This window comes from Ochlerotatus camptorhynchus, unplaced genomic scaffold (assembly GCF_037179485.1).
Source record: "Ochlerotatus camptorhynchus isolate MF236.1 unplaced genomic scaffold, CSIRO-AGI_Acam_v1.1 ptg000008l, whole genome shotgun sequence".
Classification (NCBI taxonomy): Eukaryota; Metazoa; Arthropoda; class Insecta; order Diptera; family Culicidae; genus Ochlerotatus; species Ochlerotatus camptorhynchus.
In genome coordinates this window covers 4,062,679-4,088,782 of record NW_027040500.1, presented here as the reverse complement: position 1 = coordinate 4,088,782, position 26,104 = coordinate 4,062,679, and the positions used below count along the sequence as shown (strand labels likewise).

General features: G+C 37.9%; 1 protein-coding gene across 1 annotated transcript in view; it reads right to left on the bottom strand.

The window, feature by feature from the left end:
- The window catches only part of Tsp66E (Tetraspanin 66E), a 123,168-nt gene that overhangs the window by 73,635 nt on the left and 23,429 nt on the right, over window positions 1–26,104 (bottom strand). Inside the window, exon 3 of the mRNA XM_065219086.1 lies at window positions 1,511–1,546. The gene's annotated coding sequence lies outside the window, so the exon portion shown is untranslated. The remainder of the gene's footprint in view (window positions 1–1,510; window positions 1,547–26,104) is intronic.

Below are 26,104 nucleotides of genomic sequence, written 5' to 3'. Positions count from 1 at the left end.
GTTTCCGGATCTTCGAAGTACGACCATTTGGTGCGAAGTCAATCTAATTAATCTTCAATTTGTACATTCCGTAATACGACTAACGAAGTGTTGTGGTTTGACCAGAGAGAAAGAGATGACTTATTTCCAAGAATTGCCGTACAATGAACCGGCATTTCTAGTTCTTGGGAGACACATCGTAAAATTGGATCAATTATCGTTGGCTTTCTCAGGTCGCTTAGAGTAGTGGTCGGTCTTTTACAGTTACTGTTGGATCATGATGTGTTTTAATAAACATGAATGAAGAAGAGCAAAAATTGACATGCGATGTAGGGGAAGTAAACTTTGATTCATAAGGCGTTTTACTAACGTATATCCATCATCATTGGACTAAGGTGTTTTTATGGGAAGCCCATTCCAATTGCGATGGTTAAACATTTAGTTTTTGTAATTTGTCTCAATTTTACATATCTCAGTATTTATATTGATGATAAAAGTAGTTTTCACAAGATTTATTTGTTCCACGCTATCTTTCAAAATAATCTTTTGTTCCGTTTCCTCAAAAAGACAGTGATTGATTAGCAACTTCAACAGCCATCAAAATCAAACAGGTATAGGTACTTTCATGTACAACTTTATCAAACATTATCAATCTGAACTAGCAACAAAGTGTGGCAGAGGGATGAAACCCTTTCACATGTTGGTGCCTACGGACTTGCATCTGCATATGATCCATCTTTGAGTGAGCGGAGACTCCATAGCCCCTCGGTGGTCGGTCCTATCACAACGGGGCTTTGTCGTCACCGACGACGACGGTTCGATTTTAGAAAGTCTCGCCTCATAGCCGGTCAGAGTTGCGGGAAGGGGCAGCCATGAAACCCAATAAGTAGAGTGTATGTAATTGTAACGTGAGTAGTAATTTAAAACCCAAACCTCGGCAGTATCTACATGGCATCTTCATAGTTAGCGGCTTGGTCACTTGTCCCCGTTGGGCACGTCTGTGGGCTGAATGGGGCAGTCGTGAACGTGAAAGTCGTAAAGTGCGCTCACATATGCTAATTGCTCAAATCAATAGGTCCCGCTGCCACGGATGGTTGTTTCAGGTGGAACGACGAAGGGAAATGAAGTCAGGTGTTAACTTTCTTCACGGGGAACCCTTTTGACTGGCCCTCGCAGTACACTGACTGTGGTGTACATACAGATTGGATTATTTCGTAAGACATGTGTAAACGAGAGATGCCGATTGGAGATACAGGAAGATAATCGTAGCTAAGTACATTCCAGCTGAGATTGACAGAGTATCTTCCAAGGTGACACCCTGTGCATACAGATTATGTCAAAGTAGTATTTACTAGCCGTAAGTATTTGCTTTGTTGTTAGGGGATACTGTATAGAAAGTATGTATTTACAAACGACTGCATATTGGATGATATGGAACGGGGGGTAGCAGAGAAAGGTAACTTGTTGAATAGCAATCAGTTTGGTGAAGTTTTACGTAACGGATCTGATGTACGATCTTAGTAATACTCACAGTGAATAAAAAGCTAGTTTTAAAGCGTAAATCAATCTGGAAAGAAATGAAAACGAAAAATTATTTATATTAATTTGCTTATGTCAGTTATGCTTATACTTAATCGAAGATGAACTTGTACATGTGGATCAAGTGAATCACGATAGTTAAGTATGTGGATACGGTTATTGTGGGGTTCACCCTCGGTTCAGTCGAGAATTATTGATTGAATATTTTTCGGACTTCCCAGATCAGATATCAAATTTGTTTGTGCTTATAACGGGAAAGTTCTTTCATAGTTTTTAGCCAATATTTCGATGTGAGTGAAATTATTTTTAGTTGAAATATACCGGCAAAATGTTACGTAAATTTATAGAATGTTTTATTTGAAGCAATTTTGCTCAATAAACCATTTTTTTTATCGCTAGTGGTTTAAGTGTTATACTTGATTTTATCAAGGTGGTCACTAAAAAACCGTTTTAATTATTTTACTCTTTACACCTTGGTTTTAAGCAATTTTTTTTCTTAACACTTTTAGAACAATTAAAGACACATATTTTTGCTGAAGCAACTAAGTTGTAATGTCCTTTGGTTGGAGCGTTATAATCGTTTTTTTTTTTTTAAATACGCTTTTCTTAATGTTTATTTCTGGGGGACGGGCAAAGCGTAGTGGTTAGAATCCATGCCTTTCACGCTTAAGGTTAGCAGTTCAAATCTTAGCCCGTACAATTAAGGAATGACCTAAAATGTGTTGAAGTGGCTATAAAACAAATGAAAAATGCTTATTTCTCAAAATCGAGCAAGTGAATATTTATGTTTTTATTTGCATTTGAATGAGCCTAGTAGTGAGTAATAAACTTTTAGTGTTCCTAAAAGTGGGATTTATTGCTCAAAAAAGATTTATTTATTTGATAGGCAGAGTTGAGGGACAAGGCCAAGTTCACATCCCGTAACCCTATGTTGAAAATCATGTTTTCGAAAAATTATACTCTTTGGATAGCTGGGGAACAAATCGTGGCTGCTTGTGGTTCTTTCGATTTGTAATGAGTTATCCAACAACTGTGCAATATTTTGAAGGAATTAGGTTGCCATTTGGAATTGCGGCATCATTTAAAAGATAGTCTATGAACAGACACCCGATTTTTGCACGGTTTATTTTTATGGGTGCCATATTTATCTATGAGTTGCTTATAGATCTTTTGAAACCAGTTGCATTCAATTGTGGTTTCATTTGAACACCCAACCGGAAAAAGTAAGATTATATTTCAGATTTGAAAAGTAAGTATGTCATATTTACAATGTTTCGAGACATGAACAGATTTTGTAATGCGGTCGACGGAAGGTTTTTAAAATTAATGGAGATAGTTGTGCTGATATTCAGAAGCCAAATCATCAATGTGCCATATATCGCTTCCTTCTCACGAAAAAAAATGGTAAGTCACAGAAAGTCGGGCTTAGACAAACATTTTTTTTTTTTATTTAACACAAAATATCGATGTTTTACGCATATTTAAATAATTTGGCATCGTCAATTTTTTTTTGAAAACCGAAATTTCATGTACAGTACGCCCCTTCTCTTGGGTGATTTTATGTTTAAAAAATAACTATAAATTTTAAGATTTTGCGCCATTCTTAAATCATGTCCGATCGACCACAAATTAGGCACAGAGTCTTTCAGGGGTAGTACATTGATTTAACATTTTAATTGATTAGCCTACCTGGCTCTTCATATTTATTTATTTTGATATTCTAATTTAATATTTGCGTTTTTCAACTAGTTTACAGAATACCCCATTGGGGGTGTGTTTTGTTTGAATTGAAAAAAGTGAAAACCTATTTAACTACGAGTATAACTCAACCTAACGTGCTAGATCACGTATGATATGATGATTTGATCTCAGACAGGTGTCTCTGAACCTTTCTACAGGGTATTTTTTCGACGCAATAAACATTTTGTACATGCGACCATGTTTTGAAAATTCGATGGCCATTTCTTTTCCTATACATTCATTGGCAGGCAGGTTTAGAAAACTGATTTTTTGGGGTTTTTCTCGTTGAATAGTTTAATACTGATGGAAAAATACGAATCACGAATCAGAGAAAATCAATTTTTAAATATTGGCTACCTGTATCCGCTCTTTGTGTGGATTGCATTCTCAAAGATAAGTTGGAAAAGAGTGCGGAGAGTGGGAGAGCCACACTCTCTTTGTCGAGTGTTGTGCGATGCATACACAAAGTTGCTCTGCACACGCTCTGAGATGCTTTTCAGCTCTATGATGAGACGAATGATGCGAGACTGATGCACAATTTGTGTTTCGTTCGATTTATTAATTGTAATTCCTACTCAAATACAGAGAATTGCATTGTGTGTAATAGTAGACTGGCCCAAATTTATATGGTAGACATATTATTGCTATTTTTTCAATGGGCCACCCTACAGATTTGTTCCATTAGGTGAGAAAATCATCGATGTTCACTCGGCTGCACAGTGGTCTAAAAGTGCCAAAACGTACGTTTTTTAGTTTATGCAAAAACGGTCCATTTAAGCCATATAGTGTCTTTCAAGAAGTTTGTGCACTTCAAAAGCTTCTTCTTTTAAACTTAGCCATTTCTTGATTAATCCACCTAGCAGAGAGATGAAAAATTTATTTATTTTGTTTGTCGAGATAGCAAAATGAGGTCTTGAGCAAAGTTTTAGACAATATTAAAACACACATTTTTGCTGAAGACGTCAACCCTCTATCTCGTATGTTTACAGAGATATGTCATTTTTATGGTATGAGCCTTCAGAAAATCAATTTTTGCAAATAACTTTTCAGGAAGCAATTTTTTGATATTAGTATGTTCTACACAAATGTTTGTTTTTAAAAAATACACCATTTAGTCTTGGAGAGAATACTAAAGAAGACCTATGATTTGGCATGCATTGGGCTGCATTTTAAGTATACTTTCAAATGTAATCAACTTGGTTTGCCCAATTTTGCCCAACTTCGAGCTATTGACCTTGGAAATAGTGCTAGTTTTGGATCAAAACCTTGAATATCTCAAGAAATATTGAAGATAGGGACTTGCTTCCCAAGACAAAATGGTGTATTTTTTAAAAACAAACATTTGTGTAGAACATACTAATTGCTTCCTGAAAAGTTAGCTTTATATTAATATTAGCTTTATATTAATATTTCTATCTCGACAAACAAAAAAGTAAATTTTTCATCTCCCTACTAGGTGGATAATCATGAAATGGCTAAGCTCAAAAGAAGGAGCTTTTAAAGTGCACAAACTTCTCCGAAGACACTATATGGCTTAAATGGACTGTTTTCGCATAAACTAAAAAACGCACGTTTTTTCACTTCTAGACCACTGCGGGCTGTTGAGAGAAGCAGCTCACTCTCAATGTGTGTCACGCGATCGTCTGTGCGATCGTTTACTCGGCAGCAACCATTGTGTGGTCCTCCTCATTGTTCTTCATCAGCAGTTATTTCGGTCGATGCGTCGTGGACTTTGGAAAGCAACCGTTTCGGGATGAGCATGTGAGTGATGACCACATTTTGCATCCATTGCTGCAATGGAAGTGCTCTGCTCCCCGTTGGCGTTACTGCCATACAATGAAACCACTGGAAGCGGATCCCGTTCTGATGGAGGAGGCTTATCGGATAGCGGAAGATAAAGTGTCCCAAACAGTTTTGGAAGTTTGTCAACGAGCAACATCATGGAGCTGGTCTGCCGTCGTCTATGATACATAATGGTAACGTGGCCTCATCTACGCAAGATATCTGTCAGCTGTTCTCTGAAAAATTTGCTAGTGTCTTCCCGGACGAGAGACTGAGTGACTACCATGCCCGACTGGCTGCCAGTTACGTACTACTCTCTGGCCAAACCATGAGCAGAATTGATATCAACCCCGAGATGCTTTCAAGGGCTTCCTGGAAACTCAAGTCGTCGTACAATCCGTGTCCTGACGGAATTCCATCGACGTTCCACAAAACGCACTTGGACAGTTTGTTAACTCCACTGCTGCCCGTTTTTCAACGGTCCGTGGACGTCGGCGTTTTCCCATCCTGTTGGAAGCTAGCGAACATGTTTCCAGTACACAAGAAAGGCAACTACCGTGGCAGCGCTGTTACTAAATTGTTCGAACTCGTTGTTATGGAACCATTACTCGTCCACTGTAAGCCGTACATTAGTATCGACCAGCATGGTTTCATGGCTGGTCGCTCCACTGCCACTAACTTGCTGTGCCTTACTTCCTACTTCTCTAACAGTATGTCGGATCGTGCTCAGACGGATGTCATTTATACTGACTTATCTGCTGCCTTAGATAAATTGAATCACCGCATATCTATCGCAAAACTGGACAGGCTAGGTATCCACGGCTGCCTTTTGCTATGGTTTCAGTCGTACCTCACCGATCGCTATCTTACTGTTGTTATTGGTGATCACCAGTCCCGTATGTTCGCTGCCACGTCCGGCATACCCCAGGGTAGTCACCTGGGACCGCTGATTGTCCTGATTTACTTCATCGACGTGAATCTAGTAATTGAGGGACCACGATTAACTTACGCAGATGACCTTAAACTCTTCCCTCGAACTCACTCAATTAAAGACTGTTGCTTCCTTCAACGTCAGTTGAATGCTTTTGGTTATTGGTGTATTCTGAATCGTAATGCTCGGTTATCTCTTTTTCGCTCAAGAAAGATACGATTATGTTCAAGTAAGTTTTGTTAGGTACTGAAATTGAAAGCGTCAGCCAAATTAAGGACTTAGATGTGATTCTGGATACACAACTCTCTTTCAAGCAGCACATCTCGTATGCCGTCGACAAAGCTTCCAGAATTCTAAGGTGTATCTGCAGGATTGCCAAAGACTTCACGGGTATCTACTGCCTTAAATCGTTGTACTGCTCCTTGTCTCGCTCCATATTAGAATAATGTTCGGTTGTCTGGACTCTTCACTACAACAACGGTGTCGAAAGAGTTGAGTCTGTTCAGCGACGGTTCCTGAGATATGCGCTACGTAAACTGCCGTGGACGGATCCCTTCCGAGTGTCTAGCTACGAAAATCTTTTGCAACTTATCCATCTGGAGCGCCTGTCGGTCCGAAGAGATACAGCAAGGGCATTGCTAATTGCAAAGACGCACCGATTGCCCTATTCTCCTGGAGCAAATTGACATCAATGTTCAACCCAGAGTTTTTTGACTCTAGCTTTACGATGTTTTGTATAGTGAACAAGAATCCTTGGCTCTGTAAAGTTAATTCGAATGAGCCTTATCAAATGAATTAATAAACAAAAAAAGGTGAGAAAACCACTCTCTGAAAGTTTCAGCTCATTTAGCTTTTAGAATAAAGTTAATATGGGGATTTTGGGTGAAATTTATGGAGATAAAACACTCCTGACTCTTTCGTGCTCGGTTAACTCAAATTTAGTTTTATCTAGAATTTATTTTTTGAATGTATATGTGCATTTTGTTTGTATTTTACAACACAATACAGGCAGCTTATTCAGCGTTTTAACTAGATTTCCTAAAAAAATAAAAGCTTAAATTTTTCACGGACCTACTGAAAGGTGAGAAAACTACTGCCTGAACATTCAAAAGAGAATATCTCAATCAGTGTTGAGAAAATATCAAAAGATCAAATCTCATAAATGAGCATAATCTCATTTGAGTATCGTAAACAAAAATCAACAAGCAGACAACAGCGGATGATATTAAAAGCTGTGGTAAGGTTGCTCTGATATCATGCTAACAAAACTCACCAGCTACAATTATCACCAAACTGTGGTGAGTTTGAGCTTCAAGATTTTTGATGTACACCCGAATACGAACCGAAACTTCCATCACTGCTGGCATCAGTAACATCGTATCTGCCATCTGTGAAGAGTAAAGAGAGATAGCAAACTATGCTTTTTCTTTCTAAGAATACGTTGTGCACGGAATCATTGTTGTGGTAAGTCAACTCGTAGCAACAATATTACATGTTCTGAATAGTCTCGCAATATAAAAGCAGCTTATGAAATCAATATCATGCTTGATATTTTATTCCAATATCTCGCGCGATATTGGGAGCCCTTGAGAGCGAAACAAAATCATTTGAGTGAGGATTATGCCATCACTGATCTCAATAAAATTAACTGGATTAATAATGCAGTCTTTAGCAAAGTTGTTACTCATTGTACGAGCATCAAGTTCTGAATATCTGAATCAAATAAAGAATAAGGAACCAGTTCGAAAGAGTGTCGGACCTTAATTTTTTCCGTATTTTCATACCAAATTAAAACTAAAAGCGCCAGCTTATCTTACAACCAAATGTGCTGAAACTTTCATAGAGTAATTTTCTCACCTAAAGGAACAAATCTTGCGGCTGTCCCGTTTAAAATTAGAACTTTAATTTTTGTGGGCCAGACTAGTGAAATAGTAACCCAGCAACCCACTAAAGAAATAGCAATTTCAATTTAAGGACTTTTTTTTTCCAAGGAGCCATTGCGAAGTTACGCAAAATTTTGCAGCTACACTGCAAGTGCACTGTTTGAACGGATCATAATTTTGTGAGCTATTTTGAAGTAATTTGAGAAAAGATTAAAGTATGGCTTATCACTCAAATCTCAAAGCTTATCTTCCATTTTCTTCTAGCAATAAACAAATTGGTTCAATTTTGACAGTTCAAATTGGTTAAAAAATTATTACGTCTCCGCCATACTCAGTATTTATCATATAATCATAAAATGTTGTGAACTTAAACAAACATAAATTTATGTATGATATTAAAATGCTTGCTCTCCCGCCGAATGTATTTTTAATAATATTTTTTTATTAATAGAAAAAAAATAAGGTTTAGAAAGTTCTAATTGACAGATGGTCACTTGAAGCAATTAATTGAATGAATTTTACATTCTAATTAAGTTGATTTCACGAACTACTTAACCAAAATAATCTTTTGGCGACTAAAGCGATTCATTTATTAATGATTAATCAATCTATAGGGTTTCGGAGACCCCTTTCGTCCAGAATATGGGAAACAACAGATCCGAACAATATCTTTAACTTCCAGTCAATAGTTAATAGTTTCAATAGCATTGAAACTTTATATGCAATTTAGACCACTGATCACTGTTACTTATTTTGCCCTATTTTTGTCATTACAGCTCTTGCAAATAAGAGTAACAAACACGGTTAGCTAACTTCACACGGTTATCATCACTTCCTTACATACTACCATTTCCGATAGCTGCAGTGCTCACGTACCTGCAAGTAAATTTCTTTCAGTCAACCAACATGCTTAAGTGTCACTGTCACATAGCCTCTTCAGCCGTCGTTGGATCCGAAAGTGAATGCGCATGGTGCGACAAACAGGTGAGCGTTTTGCAACAAACAACATAAAACAACAACAAAAAGATATCTAACCACTGTACCCACAGTGGTACGGTGGATTTATGGTGATTTGGTCGTTCCATTTCGCTTTCTTTATGACCATGTTGCGGTTCAAAGTGTGCAACTCTTTGCCGACCACCTTCAGAAGAGAGCGTTTAGCAATCGAGTTTGCGTCTCGCATGCATTTTTCGCCAAGAGCTGCAACGTCTAGGGTTCAGGGAGACAACCGACGACTGATGAGTGAAAAGACGTTGACAACGACAACGACTAATGCTAATGGGCTCTGCTGGGAGGAAGGTTTCACAGTTTAGCTTTTTTCACAAATGTTGCTTCCCTTATGTACACTTTTCGCAGGTTGTGGATTTCTAGGAAAGTAAAAGAGAAAGTCCATCCAAGAATTGCACATGGCAGCATCCACACCGACCGGTGCGATTTACGATAGGGTCGCGATATCGGATTTTGCCTCACTTTTCAATCAATCTCATGGAGGATTTATTTTTTATACTGGTTGAAAATGTTATTGATTTGAAAGTTTGTTGTGCGTTTCGAGAGTTTAGTGGTTGATCTTTGATTGCAATATTTATTGACTGGTAGTAATAAGTTTTTCATTATTAGTAATAAGTTTGATAAGGCTGGTTTAAAAAAAAACGATTTGAAACTATTACATCTTCCGTATATTAAAATTTTATTTTTTGCAATAGTTTAGACCCCAATTATAGGAAGAATATGTTGTGCTAATGGAGCTCTCTAACAAATCACATGTTTTTTAATGCTTCATAACATAAATTGCCTAACAGCAATTTTCAAATAACTCTTTAACTTCGTAGTAATATTTTCATCTAAATTGAAGGTGTTAATATTCCGAATCCAATCTAAAACCCTGAAATCAGCATAAATGAAAAGAAATGACACCACTTATCAATTCTATAGCCTCATTCTCAACCTTTTTTCGCTGGAGAACCATACGATCATGAGCTCATCACCACTGGTTTCGTTCAAGGTTTAACACCCGATAATGCTGCTGTAGCGGTTGTCAACTGCGCACTGCGATTGTTTACGATTGGCATCGACTGGAGAAGGCTAATTTGCGCACCAATGAGAATGTCACCTCTGCCTCTTCATGTACACTGCATAGAAGAGAAGAAAGTTCGACCTTTCGATTAACCCAATTTCTGGACGCGTCAACCGAAGATGAATAAATATGGATGTGGAGAACGTTTGAATCACAATGATTTGCAATATTAACCTGCGCAATACTTAATTTGATATTGAACACATCTTAGTTAATTGTTAGTTGGATGACTTTGGTGTCCCATACGGTAGTCAATTGAATGTAATTGTTAGGCTTATACATAGTAATAATAAACCATCATACGAAACTAATCTATTGAAGCTGTTGAATGACAAACAAATAAAAAAAGGTAACAAATATCTCAAGATTTAATCTCCGGAATGGAGCTTGTTCCAATATGACATCATTTTGCTTGGTTATTGACATGCTTAAGGGCTGTCCACAAACTAGGTAGACAGTTTTGAGATATTATAAGCCGCTTCCCTCCTTACGTAGACAGTCGTGTAGGACCGTACACAATCGCCAAACAGCCAACTCCCTCTAAACTGTTTCCGTAGTTTATGGACAGTCCCTTTGTTGATATGTATATTTTACCGATCCTATATTCTCATCGGTTCGTCCAACAATTTCACATTCAAATTTTCGAATCCAAAAATCAAACTGACCGCATGGCGTACCGGATTGAAAAACTTGTTTCCTTTCGCGTGGTGTTTATTTTTATCCACTACGCCAAGAAGTGGTCACACTACATGCTGGTGAAGGTCATTCATTGCGAGAGGTTCTCAAATGTCACACATTGTACCCATACAACAAGGTGCATGCATTTTTGCTGTTTTCTGATGTTTGCACAAACAGTGCTATTTGCTGCGCTGGACGATAGGTACCTATCTACATAACAGAAGAAATTACATGTAACTGCGATGCGTCGTTGGGGCGTGTCCGGTGCTAATCATTCGACATAATATTTAAATATTAATCACATGTCAGAACTACCTGAGCAAACATCTGCAGGCTAGACAGATGAAATACACGTAGGTGTCACGGATTTCACGCGTGGGAACAGATGAAAATGAAAACAATGCACGTTAACAAGCGCTGAGTGGCTCAAAGGTTGGCTTAATCATGATAATTTGCAACAATTATGACGTCTTTATCAGTGTCTGACATTGCTGTTGGAAAGATGTGCAGTGTTGCCAGTGTACACAATAATTTTCTATTCCATTTTTCCATCAGTAATTGCCACCTAATTGTTAGTAGTATCAAATCATTTTCAAAAGTTTCTGAAAGAAGGTTACCAGTATTTCATCTACGCATCGCCACACCCCTGTAATTGTGGTTACATACCTGTACAGAAGAATACATATAACCAGATTATTGTATCTTGTGTTATTTTGTTCGAAAGATTGTGTAACAATGGTTGTTACAATTTTGATCCCAGATAAAGATAAACTAACAAAAACGATTCTGCCTAGTGTCAACGTTATAAAAAAAATGTGTATGGAATTATAATATTTGTACACAGCTTGTTACAAAATTACGCATTAGGGTTTAACATGATTTTGAATAACATATTTTTTGAGTACTTTTCTATCGTCATTGTCATCAAATTAATAAAACAGACATCACCTGGACCCTTCTTCAGGAATGATTATCAAATTAAAAAAGTAGAAGGGTCTGAAAATTTTGGCTAGAGGAAATTTCGTGCCTTTGCCATCTACTCTCACTCAACCCTTAAAAGAACAGCATAATATAATAACACTGTGTTTGAAGTACGCAATTCAACTGAGTTGATAATAAATCAGGTTTTCTCTACACCTATCACTCGCTTTCTTCACTTTTCTGGATCATGTGGTTTGCTTCAATGGCGGTCATAACATAATTTGTTATACCGGACACTTCAGGCAAGTGTTTCAAACAACGGACTTAACATTAATGATAACACATTATTTAGTTTCTTTTCTTTCATGCATTGCTTAAGTATCCTTTAATTTAGCTATATACGATGATATTTTAATGAAAAAATCAAAACTGTTCGAAAATAAGTGTTGTAATGTGCGGCCCTACACTGTGTTTGGTGGAGATCAGCAGATTTAGATATTGGACGTGTCAGGCAACCAGATTAAACACATTTTACACATTTTATTGCCTTCGAGGGGCTGCCTGCCTTGCTCTGAGTTTTTATTTTGTTTTTTATAATGCGTTTATTTTTTCAGGCTCATTTGCTGTAGCTTTGCGGAGCCGATATTCAGTGTTTTGATAACAAACTTACTTAAAACTAACGTTAGTGAAGCGGAGACCGATTACACGCGGCTATTTCAACATACTGATGAAAAAGACAAACATGGGGGTACACCGATGGGGAACTAATAACTTGGGCGAACACAAGATGACACTAACTACTAAATCCTCAGATCGATCCGTTTTAAAAACACATAAATTAAATTTAAATAGTCGAGATCTTGGCTCGCCAAGATGTCTCTAACGGGCAGCAAAGGTTGTTTTCCTCGGGCCCTTAGGGATGCAGATAGCTCGAATCTAGCAACACAATGGAGGGTGCATGTCCTAAGCACGTGGTCGATATCGTGATAGCCACTACCACAAGCGCACAAATTGCCGCCTGCGAGCCCGATCCGGAAGAAATGCGAGTCTAACGAGTAGTTTGACATGACACGCATAAAGTCACGGCTCATGTCCAATCCTTTGAACCCCGGCTTGTTCGATACCTGTGGGAGAATAGAATGTAACCATCTTTTCAGTTCCCAGATCACTCTCATTCCATTTTTGTTGCCAGTTGGTGGAGACTTGCTGACGGATAATTAAGAAAAAAATCCGCAAAGGCGATTTGTCGATCAAAAATATCGCCTTTCATAGCACCCACCTTTTCTAGCGAGTCCGCTTTCTCATTACCCGGAATATGGCAATGAGATGGGACCCAAACTAAGGTGATAGTAAAGGAACAGTTAGATAAAGCACTCAGTTTAGATCGTATTTCAGGCAGGAAATACGAGGAGTGCTTCATCGGCGTCATCCTCGCCCGGAGTTGAAACGTAAACTTGATCAAATATATACAATAGCTTCTCATAAATTTTCTAAGACAATCAAATAACTTACAATAAAATTCAATGAACAGAAAATAACAATATAACCCAAATTTATGAACCATTTACAATACAGCGTACACATACAAATATGAAGTAAACAGTGGACGATTTCGTCTGTCTTTTGAAAGGTCTTTTGACTAGCCTGCTTACTCACAGAAGGAGATGATTCGCTAACAATACGAATCACAACAAGTGTTATTTAACTAGGGCTGCCAAAGTTCATATTTCGGACCCTTGTACACGGGTACAGGGGAAATATATCTAAAAATATTTGTAAAACCAAGCAACGACTAAAGAATCAAGCGTGGTATAATTTTAATGTTTATATCATCATATTACACTACATTACAGGTGTTTGAAGATATAATTTTACACTTTCCAAAATATGAAGGTGTCCTAAATTTGAGTCAGAACGATAATTCTGAAATATAAGCATAGAGTTCCCCAATTTGTAACTTTCATTTGGTTGTAAAATTAACAAACTACGATAAATCCACCACAATGAGAAGAGTAGATAGTTTCAATAAGTCGGAATGTGTTTTGAGAAATTATACGAGAAAAACAGGGTTTTGAATGTTAATGTTTTAACGAAAGATCAGTTGATGAGATATCCGAAATCGGTGGGAATTGTGAGAATGTAAATAATAATAAAATCTAATAACATTACTGCATGGTATAGCTCGAATGGTTGGAAATTACATTTTAAACTACTCTAATGATATGATCCATTAGAGTAAGGTCGGGTAAATGTTCGAGTGGGGCAATAGTTCGTTCGGAGGTTTGTGCAAAATTCGTTCGTTCGGAGGTTTGTGCAAAATAAAGTTCAATGTTTTGACACTTGATTGTCATTGGCGTAGCTAGAACATTTAAAGGTGGGTGCTTAGAGGGAGGGGGCTGTGGCATTTTTTTGTTTTATTAAACTAGGGTTAAAAATAAACTGTGGAACTGCCAGTCAATCGAAAGGCGTCAAGGCTATTTGTTATTTTATTTTCTTGTTGGATACATTTTTGAATTTTTTTTTTTTTTCCTTTGGTTTGTTTTTTTCCGTCGATCTTGTTTTCCGTGCTGAGCACCAATGCTACCGACGTGCCAGGAAGGCAGCTCCCACACCTGAACCCTACCTATCGACCCATCAACTTCGAACCGGGGACCAACGGCTTTACTTCCCATCCGAAGGAAGGCGTGATCAGAGATGTTATGCCTCAGAACATCCCGGCGGCGCCAACTGGGATTGAACCCAGGCCTGCTGGGGTGAGAGGTAATCACGCTTACCACTACACCACCGGCGCCGTTGGATACATTTTCACTTCGACCAATAATACGACCTATTATGGCGAAGCTTACTATTATTTTAAAGGTGAAACATTACATTTTATCGTTTTAAATTCATAACAACGCTTCGAGGAGCTTTCAGCAAACTGATTATGAACAAGCAATGATCGTTTGTTGAAGTTTTTTTGTAATGTAATTACATATTGTCATCGAACTCATAATAAAATAATCATCATAGGAACTTAAACTTAAGATAATTCCATGATTTTTTTAACAGATGTTTATAGATAATGTATATTTAATCATCAATTAAATACTAAATTGTAACACTTTTAATTTATAATTTAAACACACCATCGCTTGTGATGGTTTTAAATGGTTTACAAGTAGTTGTGAAAAATTTTATAAACCAATTCATCAATGTTACACATCGCGGATCGCAGTCACGAAACTATTCTAAGTCTCATAAAGGGTGATGTTTCAAATGAAAAAAGTAAGAGATTGTATCCAAGAAACGACCGTAGATTTGACGTAGGATTACGAAAGGTAGTTTTGAAGTCACAGCAAAAGTATAGTAAGGGAAATGGCTCTAATGTTGTCCTATGGATCTAAGATTGGACATCGTTTTCTAATGTCAAAACTATGGATTTTCGAGCACAAAACGCACGGTTTTGTTTATTCAATAGATATTAAAAAAGCGTTAATTGATTGGAGGAATTTCTTGCTTTAATCATATAAATTCGAGATTTGTTTGCTTTTTCTAGCGTCCTGGAGAAAACCATACGAAGTATTTCTGGTTAATTTACATGGTCATGTGTTATTCGGTCATTGCGAGAATTTGTATGTACAACTTCAATACTTGACACATTTGACCACAAACGTTTTATTGCTGGGTATATTTATCAAAGAGCTTTGGGGGTGATGTGGCTGGCAGCAAGGCGAGCGAACGTTCAATGAAAATTAACTCTTAAGCAACAATAATTCATGGTGGTCCTGAAAAGAACCGTTTTGTCGTGATGTTTGAGTAAAACTGAGCTATTAGAGTGTTCAACACGGATGAGGCTGACGAGCTGTATGTTGTTTGGAACGAGGGTGACGCGTTTGGCATAGATGGCCCACGCGGTTCACGACGAGCAACTGAATCCGATAAGCGGTTGAGGGCAGCCTTGATAGCTAGATGCTTGCGGGGAGCCTTTCGTTGTGTACTGGAGAACACCACCACTCACCATACGCGTTGATTGAATGAACTGTGTTCGGTGAGATCGGGTGGAATTCAATTTGGAAATCTGTGTTAGGGAAAGTGCTGTGTAATTTTACAGATTCGTAGAAAAATTTCCTATATTAAGAATCTCTGGATCAAAATCAGACCACTTTAATGCCGCGACTGACTTTGAATTCTGAAATTGCACCGCCAATGTTGCCTTAAAAATACATGGTATGTTAGATTGAAACATACGGGAACTGACATCCGATTGATGACCTTGACAAATGTTCAAAAAATACTTTTTATCAAATATAGAGTAGCCCTGAAAAGGACCGTTTTGTCGTGATGGTTGAGTAATAATGAGCTATTAGGGTGTTCAACACGGCTGAGGCTGGCGAGCTGTAAATTGTTTGGAACGTGGGTGACGCGCTTGGCGACTCACGAAGAGCTACTGAATTCGATCAGTAGCGGTGCGGCTTCTTCCTCCTTCTTCGGTGAATGGACGCTCATGTCGGCAGCAGCTCACTGCTTGCGGGCAGCCTGTCGTTGTGTACAATGTTCAACGCCACGTGCCGAAAGCACTGCTGCTGCTGCTGCTGCTGACGACGACCGACCGGACACTATCATACACGGTGATTGAATAAGCAACGTTTAGAGAGACCGAATGGAATTCGATTTTGAAATCTGTGTTAGAAAAAGCGCTGTTTGCAGGCAATCGGTGATAATTTTGATCACTATTGCAACAATTTGACATTTGAGCAATTTTCAGTAGTGACCTATTGAAAATTGATAATGTGTTTATTTTAGTAGATTCGTAGGTAAGTTTCTAATTTATTGGCTTGTTTAGAATTAAAATCCATCCACTATTGACAGAGTTATATGTGGTCAAAACCTGACCACTTTTCGTAATGCGGTCGATTTTGGTTTTTTGAAATTGCACCCCCAATATGTTGTCGAAAGAAGTAATCCTACGACAAAAGTTCTAACTTTAACCATCTTGCAGCACCTCTAAAAGATGTCCGATTGAGCCCAAATTTTGCATAGGATTTTTTTTTTCGAGGCAATAAACATTTGGAAAATTCAAGATTGCCATTTTCATTGGGACTCTAAAAACAGCTACAAAATCAATTACACAAACAACACACTTGCTGTTATTTCAATAATGTATTTCACTCAAACTGTTAAATTTGTTATATTTTGGATGTAAGTACATTCTGTATGTTGTATACTTAATTATAATCCCCGGTTCATAACTAGTGTTCATTGCACGTTTCTTTTGTTTTGTGATTTATGTGTTTACTCACTTGTGCATCACATAACTTTTAACCAAAATCAAGCAACCTTGTGGTGATTACAGTGAAGCACCTGTGTGTAGCTTTCTGTGGTCAGGGTTAATCGTTTACGCACAACTGCTCAGTGATGTGAAACAATTGCCATACGCACGCCTCACAAATGCAGTCTTTTCGAGTAATGCAGTCAATCGCTCCCACGTTTATCTCTCAGCAGGTAGGTGGATATCTTCGCATCAGTCGACAAATTTTCTCGACTTAATCATTTATACTATAGGTATTCAGAAAGTCCAACCCTTGAAACCTCGAGCACGACGACGTTCTGATTTGCGTATTTTAAAGCTTATGTAACTTTTAACCCACGGTGAACAATCAATCAATAAATATCCACGCACCTCCGACTACTAGTGAAGTATAAGTATAGGCTGTTGTTCGGCGCTGCCTAATACTACGCCCGCAATGAATCAAAAATCTCATCAACAACTGGATGGATGCTGCTGCTGGGCGGTGTTTAGTAATGAGCGATGAAGACTTGTCATTGATGCTCATTCCACTTGCCGTCGTCGTTGTTGTTGAAATCAAGTTCAGTGCTTGGTCTAGTGTAGCCATAGATAGATATATGCCTAGAAGTGAGGAAAGGGAAATCTGTGTCACGAGAGCAGCACGTAGAGAACCTGTTGCGCAAGTAGTGCTGCTGGAGCAAGCGGCAGATGCCTCATAATGGAATGGAGCAAATTCAGAAATCATCGTCGGATCAACAGTCACAAAATAGCTCTGCAGTCATCATTATCATCCATTTTTCAATCATACAGGTCAAGCTGGACTGAATAATGGAACAATAATAAGCAGCGACAGATTTCAGTTATTTCATGCTTCCTGTAATGTCATCATTTGTTTTCATTGATATTTCACACCAGTTTGTCTCCCTAATCATAATAACAAAATAAAACAATAGTTTATCGACTCCTCATTCCACCATGAGCTAGATAAAAACTGAGTCGCAGCAAGCGAAGCGAATCAAACTTGTAGTGAGAGTGTACGACCTCTACGTTTTAAAGTTATCAACGTGATGATTTTACAATCCTCGGTTAACCTTTGAAAATGGCCTATTTTCGGACTTGCTGTTTCAGACACAAAACTGAAAACATCCCCTATAGACCTGAGCTAAAACGTAGTGCATGTTCCATAGTAAACCTAAGCGAACATCTATGCCGAGCATCGATCAATGAAGATATGCCCTTTTGACATGTTACGTGAGAATTATGTTCAAACCCACCGACGGGGGATTAAATAACTTGGCTCCTCTCTGGTCACGGTCAGGTTACGACCGCGGAGTATGAAGCTAAAGACCCACTTGCTGCACACCGGTAATCGTTATAACAAGAATACAAACTTGGAACCTTCACGCTCTGAGGATCCTCCAAATCGAAAGGGAAAATTTAGTGAGTTATCGTTTTTTTTTTATTATTTGCAGAAACTCCTCAGTGCACAGAAGGCACTCTGTTCCATCCGAATGAATGTACGATCTAATCGTTCTGGAATTAATTTGAATTTTTATGATACGTATTTTCAACATAATCATGGTTTAATGATACGGTTTCCTAATTCGTTGAAAGGAATCGTTTTTCTTTTCTGGGATGTTCAAAAGTTTATTTGCGCGCTGGTCCATCATTTCGTTTACATAATTTATTTTATATACCTACACAAGCCACGCTCACGTGCACCGGTTTTTGTGTAGCAGATCGGAAAAGGTCAAATCACCAGCTGGTCCATTCGTGTAAAATTACGAGGCATTGTTTGGCCTAGGAATGCTCCCCAATTTGGCAACTTTTTCCGCTGCACGTGGAGTATCCGGAACAATCCGATCTTAGGATTGCGGATGGCTGTTCAACTCTGTTTTCTCCCCACTTGGTACAGAGCGTAGCAAAAACATAGCATAATTGTTTCTATTTTGTTTATTTCGTTTTCTCCCTCGTCACCCGAAAATAACTTCACGACGCAACGCCGGCGTGCGTCGATTGCATGATTACGTGCCAAGTTGCGCCTTGATCGTGAGGAAAGTTTCATCGGTCTTTTCTTTTGCCTATCGGAAGTCCTATTATCTGCTTAGTTTTCGACTATCGACTTCGGTGCTGTTATTAGAGACTGGACGGTGAACAGGTTTTTTTTTATTCATCGAATATGCGAATGAGATTACCAATGCCTCAGCTCGTGAATGAACAAACGTCGACTTGGAACAGGTTAGCGGATACTTTCGATGAGTCAGTTGGATGGATCAACGGGGTTTATTGTCATGGAAACACATTCATTCATGCTTCGACAACAGGAGGTTGTTTGAGCGTAATTAGTCGTAAATATGGCATTTGGCCACGGAGGTGCAATTTAGGTTGTTGTGTGGTCTATTGTCTAGCTCGTGTTTCTTGAATCTACTGGAGGATATTTTGAAAGTGCAAGCATTTTTTATTTCATAAATGTATCTCTCTTTTTTAAACCGTTAACTAATATTCACACAGCCCCCATTAACAGTAAGCATAAAGCGATCGATCTTAAAGGACACCAAGCAGTAGTTAGGTCGTGAATGTTCTCGGATTAAATAATTTCTATACTCTCTTGGGCATAGAATATCGTTACATCTAAGGAGGTCCAGGTCAAGAGTTTGTTTGAGTTGTAGGGCCAATAGTCGAATGAACAAAACGTAGAATAATCCTAAAGGAGACAAAATGTTGCGTGGACAAAACATTGAAGGGTTGAAAAAGGGACCAAACTGGGGTGCAGCATATTCTTATACGAGCATGTGCCTGCTTTCAACTTAGTTTTCTTTTATGCTCTTCCACAGTTATTAATTGAGAACTAAATTTTTATTTTTCAACTAAGGTCAAACTTTTGCCCCACCTTACTCCATTAAGATTGACAACAATCTGTACTTTTTGTCTTTATTATCGAGATCTTCAGCCGCAGACTGGTTCATATATTCTTCTTCTTCTCCTTCTTCTTCGCTTTTGTAGTTTATCGCTTATCGCATATTAGTTTTACTGCGTGCTGTCAACTTAGTGTTTTAGATGCACTTGCAAAGTTATTAATTGAGAGCTTTCGATAACTGTACCATTTTTGCATTAATATAATTGTGTAGCAAGTACAATCATATACTCTATGACCAGGGGAAGTTGAGAAGTTGTCCAACCCTCAAGTTCCTAGACAAGAGCTGCGCTTTTACCGACTAAGCTAAGGGAGGCCCCCACATTTAACAAACGTACTTTTCACAGAGTGCCAAGTGAATTTCTGATTTTAAATTCCTGGTTTTTTCCCGGTTTCCCTGGTTTCTTTTATAAAAATTCCTGGTTTTTGAACAAAGCTTTAAATCTATCAGTTTTGCAGATTTCCTTTAATTCTTCAACATGAAAGAAATGTCTTAAGTATAAAGGGCGAACACGAAATTATTGCGACACATTCAACAGGGCATAACTTTTTTACCATTGGGTAAAAATCAACCAAATTTTGCACACTTTCTCATTGATGTGTATTGTGTACATGCTGTTAAACTCGAAGTCGTGTTTTTCGATTCAACGAAAATGGAGGTGAACCAACGCGAGTTGAGAGAACAAATTCTTTCCAAATACCTGGAATTTCCTGACCTGTCGCAGGCAGTTGGAAAACATGTTGAACATTCACCATTCAACCGTCTCCAGAGTGTTGAAGCGGTTCCAGGAGCGGTTGATGTTGGACCACGGCAGGAGTTGGAAGAAAACCGGGACCGGAGAACAAAAAAACGGAGGGAAAGGTGAAGCGGATGATTAAAGCAAATCCCAACGTCTCGAGCCGTGATTTGGCTAAAAAGATCGGCATGTCGCAGAGCTACGTCCAGAATGCAAAGAAGAGAGCTGGACTACATACATACAAGGTACAGAACTTCCCAAACCGCGATGAGCGGCAACAATCGAAGGCTAAAACTAGGGCACGGAAGCTATACGAGAAGATGCTGACAAAATATGACTGCTGTGTGATGGACGACGAAACGTATATAAAAGCCGATTTTAAGCAAATTCCGGGGTTAGAGTTTTTCACCGGCAAGAGCAAGTTCGATGTGGACGACAAATTTAAGAAGAAGAAAATTCGCCTCCAAATATTTCATTTGGCAGGCCATCTGCTCTTGCGGACTGAGGAGTGAGCCTTTCGTGACAAAGGGCACAGTAAATGGCGAGATCTACAAATCTGAGTGCCTCGAGAAGCGCCTTTTGCCGTTCTTGCAGCAGCACGACGAAGCTCCGCTATTTTGGCCAGATTTGGCATCATGCCACTATTCTAAAAGTGTCCTGGAGTGGTATGAGGCCAATTCTGTCCATTTTGTTCCAAAGGACATGAATCCGCCAAACTGTCCGGAGCTGCGCCCGGTGGAGCAGTACTGGGCAATAATGAAGCGGGAACTTCGGAAGAGCAAGAAGACAGTCAAAGACGAGAAGGACATGTTAAGAAAATGGAAAAAAAACTGAGAAACTGGTACCGGATGACACTGTAAAGACTTTGATGGAGGGCATCAAGCGAAAATGCGTTCAATTTTACACTCAAGGCTCCATCGATTAACTTTTCTTATGATTTTTGAAGTAAATATATGTATAAAACTACCCTAAAATTTTGGTTTGATTCTAAACATTATAAGAAAATTGGCATGACATTTTCGGTGTCGCAATAATTTCGTGTTCGCCCTTTATTATATATGTATTTAGCGAAATACTTCAAATTATATGCACCGTATGTAAACTAAACTGATTTGAAAAAAAAAACAAAAGTAAATAATTATTCCATTACGTATATTCAACGATAAACATCAATTAACTGAGTATTTGTTTCAGTCCAAGGTTTTCCACTTAGCTAACGTATTTACTATATATGGCATTCACTATATATGTCATTAACACTCCGAACCCGAAGCCTCGGTAAAATGTGTAACGACAAACTTTCATTGTTTGAAAAATCATAGCTCAGCCATTTATTGACAAATTTCAAATTTATTGGCACCATCTGAAACTAGATACTTTAGAAATTTATCAATAAATTTAAAATAGATTTAAAATCTATCAATAAATTGTAGAGCAATCATTTTTCAAACATTGCCAATTTTCTGCTACACATTTAACCGGAGGCATCGTGTTTGGAGTGGTAAAAAAAAGGGTAACAGTTTTCATTCAACAACGAAATCTAATGAAAACTCGCACTTTTTTTTGTCAATCACGTATCCAGCACCGAAAGCAAGATTTGTGATAGATCAGTACACGTAGATGTCAAATTTAACAATTTTGGGTGGTTTGTTTCGGTTTACATTCTTAGTTATCTGTTGCCGTCACTTTTACACTGATGTTAAATGAAAGGGATACAACAAGACCAATTTGTGAGGTTAGAGACCGTGGACTGATCTATATGAGCTTTCATCGTGTTTGTACTGAGTCTGTGTTCCATTTGGTGAATTTTCACTCAAATTTGGCAGATGGAAAATTTTCAAATAAACCTGCTATTGTACCAGACTTATTTCTGACAGACCACTGACTTCTCGAAAATAGGAAGGTCAACAAAAGAGGGATTTTCGAAGCAAAGTTGCGTTTTTATGACAGCAGCGACGAAAGCTCTGATGCTTTTCTGCTCGATTATCAAAGTGTATTGAATATTGCTGATTCGCATATATCTTAGCATGCATCGATATTTTACAAATAAGCAGAAGCAACATCCGGAGCTGTCAAACATAAACACAACCGGATAATAACTATTAGCGAATTCGTTTATTATTCAGTTCCAACCTGGATCGGGTATCAATATTAGGTCTGCTTGTTTTCTGACAAACGTCAGCTTGCTCGTTTGTTTTTAAAACCTAGCTCAGGTTGAGGTTGGAACTGGTGTTAACCCCGATAATAAACGAATTCGCTATATCATTCTTCGAAGCCGCGGTTGAATACAGATCGATCCCTCTTGATGCAATCGATCAGATCCGCTGTATTATCAATTTTATCAATCAGGCTATACTGGAACCACATGTAACCCTGGAATCTACTAAATAGTTGTGAAGACGATGTTCTTATGAAATGAAACAGTGTAGTAGTCCATAGGTTCGTTGGAGGATCTTCTTTTGCCAATGCGCTGCAAAGAAAGTTTTAATTTATTTTTCTATTCAAATATTTCAAGATTTCTTCAATTTATCTTGCTACCTTCCACCTGAATTGTTGTTTTGAATGTTTCCTTTCATATTTTATGTATTGACATGCGAAAAAGGTCTTCAACTCGGTCTGCAAGGAACGATTTTGGTTCAGTGTTCGAAAATCCCAAAAGTAGCTGTCAGTGACGATTGTCAATTTCGGTTGTCAAATCTGACCCCAAATGCTAATTTTTCTCTGAACTGGCAATATACAGATATATTATTTTGCGCGCATCACACATAAATAGTAACGTCATCATTTCAAACCTGCATGCATCTGTAAATTATTATTTTCCTGGTTTTGCCGGTTTTTTCCCGGTTTTTCCTGGTAAAACAAAATTTCCTGGTTTTCCTGGTTCACTTGCCACCCTGTTTTCAATTATCCAAAAACCAAAACAGTAAAAATCTTAGTTATCGCCTGTTCAAATCTATGTAGTATGTGGCATTTCCGTTTTTTCTCATGTCCCAGCCCGTTGAAAACACTTCAATTCACACACAAAGAAAAACAGCGTAATTAAACAATTTAACCGTTGAAAATCTTATTTGCACCTAAGAAGTTTACTGTACACGAAGTTCGACATACCAAAGGCGGGCCGAATGCAATGGTAAAACAAAACGCTATACGAATTGTCAAATGATGCAATGCAATATTTGTAGTTGTACAAACACCTAAATATACACATGGTTGACTATTCCCTCTCTAGCGATCAAGCTCCATTCTACTGCGGCGGCAGTACACTTGCCGCTCACGAAAACATGAAACCGTCCCATTGCCCGACCACGACTGTTAGCTCATAACAGCTAGAGGGAGGCGCTCTCAGTCAAACCTAATACCTACTTTTGTGTTTTATTTTACTTTTGCTGGAAAGTAACGTCGAGCAAGTGGTGGTCGATTGCTCGTTCGTTGGTAGGAGCCAAAGTGTGTGCACTTTAACACTCTTTACTTGGCAGCTTAAATGTGATCATTTCCGCTTATTCCGGCTTCTGTCTCTCATCGGCAACGGCGTTGAAAGCAGCGGAAAGTGTCGTTGGTTCCGGCCAACAGATGTGTAGCAAGTATTAAGTTTCACCCAAGAGGATTAGGATTCAATCGCTTCGAATGCATGTAAGCTGATGACTGGTGATAGGATTTTGGTGTGAAATGAGCAGTTGACCTATGCTTCACGAATATCAATTTCATGATAAGAAACGAATCGAATAAGGTCGGTGAACTGTTTGACTTCAGAGAGTTATTTAGTTTTAACATTGTATGCAATGGACTGGTTTTAGTCGTTTAATGATCAGAAACAACAGATGCAGTTTCTGATAGAGGCGTTATGACATATTTACGTTGCCTCTATCTACAAATAAAAACTACTTGACATAAACAAAAAGCACTTTCAATATTTTCATTTTAAATCAATTCCAGAGCCAGATAGTTTTTAGGTACATATAACAACCGCATTGTAATTAATACGGTCTTGCAGTCAAATGCTATGTTTCCTTTATAAACCAAAAAGGATTGATTGGTAACTTGACTATTCTTCAATGTTTTATGGATATTTCTCAATTAACTTAGCTCAACGAAATGTAACTGTTAGATACACTGGCCATCTTGTAGATAACTATTCTTTGCTATAAGTTGTAACAGTATCAGAATATACTTCTTTTTTTTCTAAAATCATTTCAACCATTTGCAGGTTCAAGGATATTTTGCCGGCTCAATAGAGTTGTACGTAGAAATCAATTTCATTCACATAAATGACTATATTACAGAACCTGAAATTATTCATTACATAATCCGCATGTCTTTATTACGTAACTGTCAGAGATAAAGGCCGTAGTCAGGATATCTTTCCTATCCCCACCAGTTACAAGGACGTGGCCAGGACAGTTTTCGATCGGCAGCCTATTTATCATTCCTTAACAGAAGGGATTGCATTGAAATGGATTGAATTTTATATATTTGAACTCGCTGATTCCAAATATGTTCTCATAAAGAGGAAATGACTCTAATGTTGGCCTATGGATCTAAGATTGGGCCCATCGCCAAAAATCTGCCATTTATCAATTTTATCTAGATGAACGCGTCATTGGGATGATGGATATTTTTGGTTGCTATTGAAAATTTAGTCGATTTCTGAATTCCCGGTTATTTAAAAAAAAGCTCTGCCTTCAACAAAAAAGGCGTTAAAAAATAACCCCTTAGAGATAATGATATGATTATGTCAGTAAAGTGGGTCTACAATTCGTTTAGTCCTGCCAAAGTGATCAAATAGTGACTTTAAAACAATTAAAATGATCGGAAAGATATGAAAGATATGGATCCAATATGTCGATGAATGCGACCCGCTTTGAGAAATATTATAAACTCACAAACCACCATGAGCATTTTCCAAGCTTCTTTAAAATAAAAAACCTTCATTTCCTCCCACAGTACTCATTTTTTGCCTTGATTGTTTGGAAACCAACCATTTAATAAGTTGAATTTAGAATCAGAATGCGAATTGGTCATTAAAATTTATTTGTGGATGTATAAGATAGAACATGGAAATTTATTAGGAAATCTTGAACTGGAGAAAAATTGAGACGCAGAGAAAAATGCTAGGACAAATTTTTCAATTTTAAGGCAAGCAATTTTAAAGATCTCGAATATGTTAACTTCTGTAAAACTTCAAACATAGACAAATATTCATGCCTCTGGAACCTAGACAACTCTTCTAGATCGTAGTCTAAGCAAAATTATCATTATTCCGGAACGAAGAAAGTTTTCCCACTTTGAAAGAAAATTTTACATGCAATTATGATTTAAAATCTCGATCTTGAATAAATTTGGAAGATTCTGGTATACATTTTAGAGATATCGTATATTTTTTTAATTAATGCTGGGACTTTCTCGAGGTTCTAGAAGACATTTTAACAAAATATTATCCCACGGCCAAGTTCAAGTGGTAGGAAACGTCATTTTAAACTTCTCGAATATATCCATTCTGATGTGAACTCCAATTCTTAGCAATATTCAAAGGATTAATCAATAATTTTCTAGAGGGGAGTCCAAAAGTGGTGTACAGAAAATTTTGATAGCACTTAGTTACACAAATTTCAATGAAATGCCAGAAAGAATAAAACAATTATTCAGTGGAATTAAGGGGA